General features: G+C 47.5%; 2 non-coding genes across 2 annotated transcripts; one reads left to right on the top strand and one right to left on the bottom strand.

The window, feature by feature from the left end:
* Nucleotides 1-668: 668 nt before the first annotated feature.
* Nucleotides 669-741, bottom strand: trnak-cuu (transfer RNA lysine (anticodon CUU)). Its single transcript has one exon. It is a non-coding gene; the product is annotated as a tRNA-Lys (tRNA).
* Nucleotides 742-7,488: 6,747 nt separating this feature from the next.
* On the top strand, nucleotides 7,489-7,560 carry trnaw-cca (transfer RNA tryptophan (anticodon CCA)). The gene has a single exon. It is a non-coding gene; the product is annotated as a tRNA-Trp (tRNA).
* The last annotated feature ends 320 nt before the right edge of the window (nucleotides 7,561-7,880 follow it).

Below are 7,880 nucleotides of genomic sequence, written 5' to 3' on the forward strand. Positions count from 1 at the left end.
GCAGAAACATTATTTCTCAAACAAAAACTTGTCTGCAATAAAATTAAATAAAAGCTGTTTTGGATTGTTGCATGAGCAATGCACATTTAAACCAGTCTCCTCAAATACAGATTGTGTAAAATCAGATCGGGGATAAAACTTCATCAAGGATTAAAGTTTCATGAATTATTAAAGTTCACTTATTGATGTTTTGTCTGTCCCTTTCAGCATTTCTTTTATTCTGTGAAACAACACTATCGGTTGACACCAGCGGATCGAAGCTGCATTTGAAACCCACAAACAACTCATTAATTATTCGCTTTTCCCCAGTTCCAGAGCTCAGAGAGTTATTGTCCATCTCTGGGATACAAGCTACCTCAGACCCGGGCCAAAGTTCCCCGTGCACCGAGCACAGGCTCAGGAAAACCCCGGGAGAGAGGATATCCCGGTCACTGGGCCTTCCAGCAGCCCTGAACAAGTGCCCGGTCTGAAACTTTCCAGAGTAATAACTTGTAACTGGAGCATCTAACAGTAAGGACGGCCGAGCGGCCTGAGGCACTGCTTTCAATATTTGATTAAATTATCAACTCTCCCTCAGTTCGCATTTTTATCATTGTGAAAATGAAGATCATGGGTTCATTAATGATATTTACCCGCGAAAGCAACATAAAAGTTTAATGAAAAGTAAACGCCCAACGTGGGGCTCGAACCCACGACCCTGAGATTAAGAGTTTCATGCTCTACCGACTGAGCTATCCGGTCTACTCAACATTTATTCTGTCAATCCCCTTCAGAATATTGTCTGCTTCAATGAGATCACCTCTCATTCTTCGAAACTTCAGCAACTATCAGCATATTCTACACAATCTCTCACCATAGGACAGTCCTCTCATCCCAGGAATCAATCTGGTGAACCTCCGTTGTACCACCTCCAAGGCAAGTGTATCCTTCCTCAGAAAAGGAGACCAAAACTGTGCGCAGTACTCCAGGTGTGGTCTCACCAGGGCCCTGCACAATTGGAGCAAGACTTCCTTACTCTTGCACTATGGGCGGAATATTAGGTGCTATGGGCCGAATATCCTGTTTTTCTGCTGATTCTACGGTAGTATAAAAAGTTATAAAAATTCAACAGTCACTCAGCAAACATATTTGTATTTCCTTCAGTGTGCAACACATGTGGGTGGATCAATGATGATTACAATTATTCAGGATCTCACAGACTTGAAATATATTTGTCAGCTTGCTTTGTAAAAATGGTTTCTCTGACCGGGAATCAAACCCAGACCACGAAAATGAGAGCACCAAATCCTAACGACTAGACGACCAGGGAACACTGCTTGCAGCCTCTGTGATAGCTTTAAATATAGTCAGATTACAATCACAGCTGAGAATTGTGCGAAGACACGGGGTGTAACTGGATTTGCTGGGAGCAGCGTGGAGGCCCCGACCTGTGTGAGAACAACAGCGGCAGGTCGGGACCATAAAAGGAGCGGTGAGCGGCGGCCTGGGAGCAGCGTGGTGCTGTACCACGGCAAGGTGCAGCGCGAGCTGGTGAAGGAGAGCGACGGCCGCGAAGAGTGATGTCATCAAAGTCCAGGTCGGTGATTGGAGCGTGGGCAGGTGCAGCAGGAGCAGCGAGAGACTAGGGAGGAATGTGATCGAGGCCCAGGGGCGGCATGAGTTCAGGGCCAGGGGCCCAGGGGCAGCACGGACCAGCCCACACTGCGATTTGTGTGGACACTGGGTCTGTGCAGCAGAGCTGGTCTCCAGTCGTCTTGGATAACCCTTGCCACTGGACCAAGCCCTAGCTCTGTCAAGCCCGTGTGATGGCTGGGGTGCAACGGTCACCACACGTTAAAAAAATCCACGCACAGGCATCTTCCACCCTTCAACATGCAGTTCGGGACCTGGAATATTAGTTCCATCATTGAAACACCTGTGAACTCATCCTTTTTTGGCGTGGAAGCAAGTCATCCTCGCTTCGAGGGACTGCCTTTGATGATGATGAACTGGATTTGCTGCAGTCCGCGGGCAGCAGGTGATGAAAGCGGGCGTGAGAGGATGAGTGACAGGTGGGCACTGCTTCTGATGCTGTCTGACCCACGGTGCGAGTTGCCGGGAATTTTAAAGCCCTTTCATTGCACCAATGCAGGGTGAATGAAACTGTGTTTCAGGAACCTTCATGTATACAAACATGGGCACTCTGCACTCTAGACCTCGTGGTGTAACGGTAGTGTGTCTGACTCCAGATCAGAAGGCTGGGTGTTCATATCACGTCGGGGTCACTGAACTTTTCCAAATTGTTCTTCCGGAATTGAGATTTTCTTTGCTGTATCACAATTTACTTTCCCACCCATCTTTGTACCATCAGCAAACTTGGCTCCATTGCACTCGGTCCCTGAATCCCTGGGATAGGGGAGGGAAGACACACCGGAGAAGTGTGAGCTTGTGGACCGGAGAAGTTGCAGCTGCTGGAGCTGTGCGTTTTATCGGGGAGGGACGGGGGGAGAGCCCGCCGAGCAACCGGAGAAGCTGAGAAGCTGCTGTGCTTTTCATCGCGTTTGAGACTGTTTAAAAATGGCAGAGTGCCAAGTTTTCTCTCTCTACTGCCCATGCGCGAAGGTGCCGGCAGTGTTTTCGGCGCAGGCATTTGGCTCCGCCCCCCACTTCACCATCGACACCACGCAGGACTCCGGGGACTGTACACAGCGGCCAGGATGGGGCGAGTTTTTCCCCGAGCCGTTTCCAGCGCGCAAAGTCGATGCGCTTGAGGTCAGTGCGCCGACAAAACTGCTTGGGGAAAATCTAGCCCTTGAAGAGTAAGGAGTACACTGAAGGAAATACAAATATGTTTGCCGAGCAACTGTCAATTTTAATAACTTTTTGTACAACCATCGAATCAGCAAAAAAAACAGTGCACTCGCCCCATAGTACCTAATATATAGCACACAGTGCAAGAGTAAGGAAGTCTTGCTACAATTGTACAGGGCCCTGGTGAGACCACACCTGGAGTACTGCACGCAGTTTTGGTCTCCTTATTTGAGGAAGGAAATAATTGCCTGGGAGGTGGTACAACAGAGATTCACCAGATTGATTCCTGGGATGAGAGGACTGTCTTAAGTTGAGAGATTGTTTAGAATGGGCCGATACTCTCCGGAGTTTAGAAGAATGAGAGGTGATCTCATTGAAACACACAATATTCTGAAGGGGATTGACAGGGTAGATGGTGAGGGTTGTTTTCCCCGAGCTGGAGTGTCTAGAACCAGGGGGCACAGTCTCAGGTTAAGGGGTCGGCCATTTAAGACAGAGATGAGGAGGAATTTATTCACTCAGAGGGATATGAATCTTTGGAATTCTTTGCCCCACAGGCCTGTGGATGCTGAGTCTCTGAATATATACAAGGCTGCGTTAGATTGATTTTTCGAGTCTCGGGGAATCAAGGGATCGAGAGATCACTGGAGTTTGGACGAATGAGAGGGGATCTCATGGAAACATATAAAATTCTGACGGGACTGGACAGGTCCCGATGTTGGGGAAATCCAGATCCAGGGGTCAGAATCTAAGGGGTAAGGGGTAAGCCAATTAGGTCTGAGATGAGGAGAAACTTCTTCGCTCAGAGAGTTGTTAACCTGTGGAATTCTCTGCCGCAGAGTTGTTGATGCCAGTTTGTTAGATATATTCAAGAGGGAGTTAGATGTGGCCCTTATGGCTGAAGTGATCAAGGGGTATGGAGAGAAAGCAGGAAAGGGGTACTGAGCTGAATGATCATGCATGATCTTATTGAATGGTGGTGCAGGCTCGAAGGGCCGAATGGCCTACTCCTGCACCTATTTTCTATGTTTCAATGTTTCTATGTCCTGCTACTGCTTCTTTAATAATCGATTCCAACATTTGCCCAACCACAGATGTTAGGCTAACTGGTCTATAGTTTCCTGCTTTTTGTCTGCCTCCTTTTTTAAATAGTGGCATTACATTTGCAGTTTTCCAATCTGCTGGTCCTCCCCAGAATCCAGTGAGTGCATGTCCACAGATCACTGAAAGTAGCAGGCCAGGTTGCTAAGGTCGTTGAGAAGAAATATGGAATGCTTGCCTTTATTAGCCGAGGCATAGAATACAAGAGATCGGTTCGGTGGGGCAGGTTAGGTCACAGCTGGAGTACTGCGTGCAGTTCTGGTCGCCATATTACAGGAAGGACATGATTGCACTGAAGATGGTGCAGAGGAAATTTATGAGGATGTTGCCGGGAGTGGAGAATCTTCGCCTTGAGGACAGATTAGATAGGCTGGATTTGGTTTCCATGGAACAGAGCCTGAGGGGAGACCTCATTGAGGTGTATAAAATTATGAGGGGCCTAGATATAGTGGATAGAAAGGACCTATTTCCCTTAGCAGAGGGATCAACAACAAGGAGGCATGAATTTAAAGTAATTGGTCGAAAGTTTAGAGGGGAAATCTCTTCACCCAGAGGGTTGTGGGGGTCTGGAACTCACTGCTTGAAAGGGTGGGAGAGGCAGAAACCCTCACCACATTTAAAAAGTGCTTGGATGTGCACCGAAAGTGCCATAACCTGCAGGGTTATAGACCTCGAGCTGGAAAGTGGGATTAGGCTGGAGAGCCTCTTGCTGGCCGGCACGGACACGTTGGGCCGAAATGGCCTCCTTCCGTGATGGAAACTTCTTTGATTCTATGAACTCGTTTGCAAAGAGTTGAGGTGATTTGGGAACATCTTTCCTCACATGACAACATTTCAAAGGCAACTCAACGGCTGCAAAGCACTTTGGGTCGTCATGAGTTCCTGACAGACGCTGCAGAAATGAAAGTCCTTCTTTGCAAAATTTCAACGCAAACTCAAGGCTGGTTTGTGATTTGAAACGAGGATTTTTCTGCAAATTTGAAGTAACAACCACAAAGCAAGAATCATACCCGTAGACCAACAAACCACCTGCTTAGCAAATGTGGAGATAAGATGTAACCATTATTAAAGCATTTTTAGTGTGTGTTGCTGTTCTTGATCGGAGGAGCATATGAGACGGAATCAGTGACTTTGCCTTTTCGACATGTCTTCTGAAGCGCCGCACGGTCCCACTCCTGCAGTCAATGAGCTGTCGGGACGTTAATGTATCCATCATCATCATAGGAGGTCCCTCGAAACGAGGATGACTTGCTTCCACGCCAAAAAAGGATGAGTTCACAGGTGTTTCAATGAAGGACCCGAACTACATCCCAAAGGGTGGAAGATGCCTGTGCGTGGATTTTTTTAATGTGTGGTGGCCGTTGCACCCCAGCCATCACACGGGCTTGACAGAGCGAGGTCTTGGTCCAGTGGCAAGGGTTATCCAAGACGACAGGCGACCAGCTCTGCTGCACGGACCTAGTGCACAGTGTGGGCTGGGCCGTGCTAACCCTTGGCCCGTGGCCCCAAAATCATGCCTCCGCTGGGCCCCGATCACATCCCTCTACAGTCTCTCGACGCTCCTTCGCCCCGATCTCGCCACTCGTGCTGTATCTGCCCACGCTCCAATCACCGACCTGGACGTTGATGACATCACTCTTCGCTGCCTCCGCGCTCCTGCACCGGCTCGCGCTGCTCCCTGGAGTATTCTCCTGGGACCTCCAAGCTGCTCCCAGGGCCGCTCGCCGTTCCTTTTCTGGTCCCGATCTGCCTATGGTGTTCTCCCGTTAGTGCATCCAGGCTGTGGGTGGCCACCCTGTGCGCAGCAGAGGGGTTTCTGCATTTGTTCTGGGTTGGGACAGTATCTTTCCCCTTCTCTCTTCCTCTTGTCTTTAACCCTGTGCTATTATTTCCCTATTTATTCCCCATGTCTCAGTTTCTAGCGTTTGAAAGGGAACAAAAGATGAAATGGGTATCACTGTGGAACAATTTATCTCTCTCAAAGTTAGACGCCCTGCTGTTCGCCATGAGGCCTAGGCAGCTAGCCGTTGATATTCAGGTTCATATATAAATATATATAAATATTTCTACATGTATCATAACCGTTCCCTGGTGGTCGAGGGGTTAAGATCCGGCGCACTAAACTGGTTTCAATTCTCGATCAATTCATCGCATAAAACTAATTGAGGTCTGTGAGAAGATTAATAATTGCTGTATTCACCATGAATACCAATACTTTCTGCGATAGACCGAGCTTACAGACTATCTGGCTTCTCCTGCCCTTTGCCAGGCACAAGTTCGCGGTTTAATTTAGTAAACTGGGCGAGTTCACTGATGGCGGGGAGACGGTAGGAGCATCTGTGGCCCCACTGTGAGGATGTGGAAGTGAACACGGTGGCTGGGTGATCCGTGATATTTCTGTAAAGGGCAGTGGAGGAGAAGGATTGAGAACTTTCAATGTGGGACAGAAGTTGTTTAACGTGAGCCAACACATTCCCGATCAGCACAGAGGGAGCTCACTGGTCAGCTCCCCTCTGTTGGGGCTGTTGTGCCAGAGGGTTCTGTAGTGCAGTGGTTATCACATTTGCTTTATAAGTGAAAGTACCCGGTTTGATTTTGGGTAGAAACATTATGTTTAAACTTGCGAAAAAGGAACAATCGGAGGAGAGTTTAATCTCCTGGAAAATGCTGCCTGACCTGCTGAGATTTCCAGCATTTGCTGTTTTTATTTGCTATTTATTCTGCTGGTAAAATGCTCCCTTATTCCTGAATTGCTCTTTATTTAACCAATAAATAGATAACTTTCAGTGAGAGAAAACGGATCCACCGGGGACCTTTCGCATGTGAGGCCAACGTGATATCCGCTACACTGCAGCCCATCAAAGGGCGAGAAACCACTGAATATAAAGGATGAGCTCACAAATATCAGGGTCAGTGCAGTCTGGTCAACGTCAGACCCTCCTTTCTATTCCGCAATGGCATGAACGGGAGTCAGATGCCACAAAGTTTAGTTAAAGATACAAATACAAATAAAACTTCCAAATCTTTTCACTGTAAAATTCTTTCACTTTATTTGAAATCCTACTGCGTTGAATCTGAAAATGAGCACCGTGGGATTTTATCTTCACCACTGATTCTATTTTCTCTGCACGGAAGGAATAACCGGTGCTGTTAAATTTGACAAAAGTTGCCCCAGATTCCTGGTGACATCGGCAATACAGTGTGTAAAATGGGTTAACATGCTGAAGAACATAAGAACAAAAGAAATAGGAGCAGGAGTCGGTCATACGCCCCTCGAGCCTGCTCCGACATTTAATACGATCATGGCCGATGCGATCATGGACTCAGGTCCACTTCCCTGTCCGCTCCGCAAAGCACAGGACAAATGATTGAAGTATCGATTGTCCCTCAGTTAGCATTTCTTTCATTGTGCAAAAGAAGGTGAGGGGTTAATTAATGATGCTTTTCCGTGAAAGCAACACAAAAGTTTAAGGAAAAAACACCCGCTGACTGGCAGGTGAGCGTTGCTTCTGATACCTGGTGGGAATGGGCGGGGATTTTAAAGCCCCTTGTGTTGTGAAAGCTTCATATAGAGGAACATCTCAGGCACATTGTGTAGGCCTCGTAGCGCAATGGTAGCGCGTCTGACTCCAGATCAGAAGGTTGCGTGTTCAAATCACGTCGGGGTCACTGTTCTTCCAGAATTAATATTTTCTTTGCTGTTTGGCAATAACCAGACCCTTTCTCCAAGGTCTGTCTCACTGTTTCCCTGGTGTCAGGCAGAGATACGCCTGCTGTCCTAATTTACTTCATGTGACAGGACACAAAAGTTCAAAATCAAACTGCAGGTGGCCACACACACCGCCGAGCGGTCTAAGGTGCTGTGATTAGATCGCAGTTTTATCTGGAGGTGTGGGTTTGAATCCAACTTCTGACATTTCTTATTTTTAATCATTAAGCGAAACTCATTGTTTGATACCACGACCAACTCCTTAAAACTGGGATTCAGC

This window comes from Pristiophorus japonicus, unplaced genomic scaffold (genome assembly GCF_044704955.1).
Source record: "Pristiophorus japonicus isolate sPriJap1 unplaced genomic scaffold, sPriJap1.hap1 HAP1_SCAFFOLD_714, whole genome shotgun sequence".
Taxonomy (NCBI): Eukaryota; Metazoa; Chordata; class Chondrichthyes; family Pristiophoridae; genus Pristiophorus; species Pristiophorus japonicus.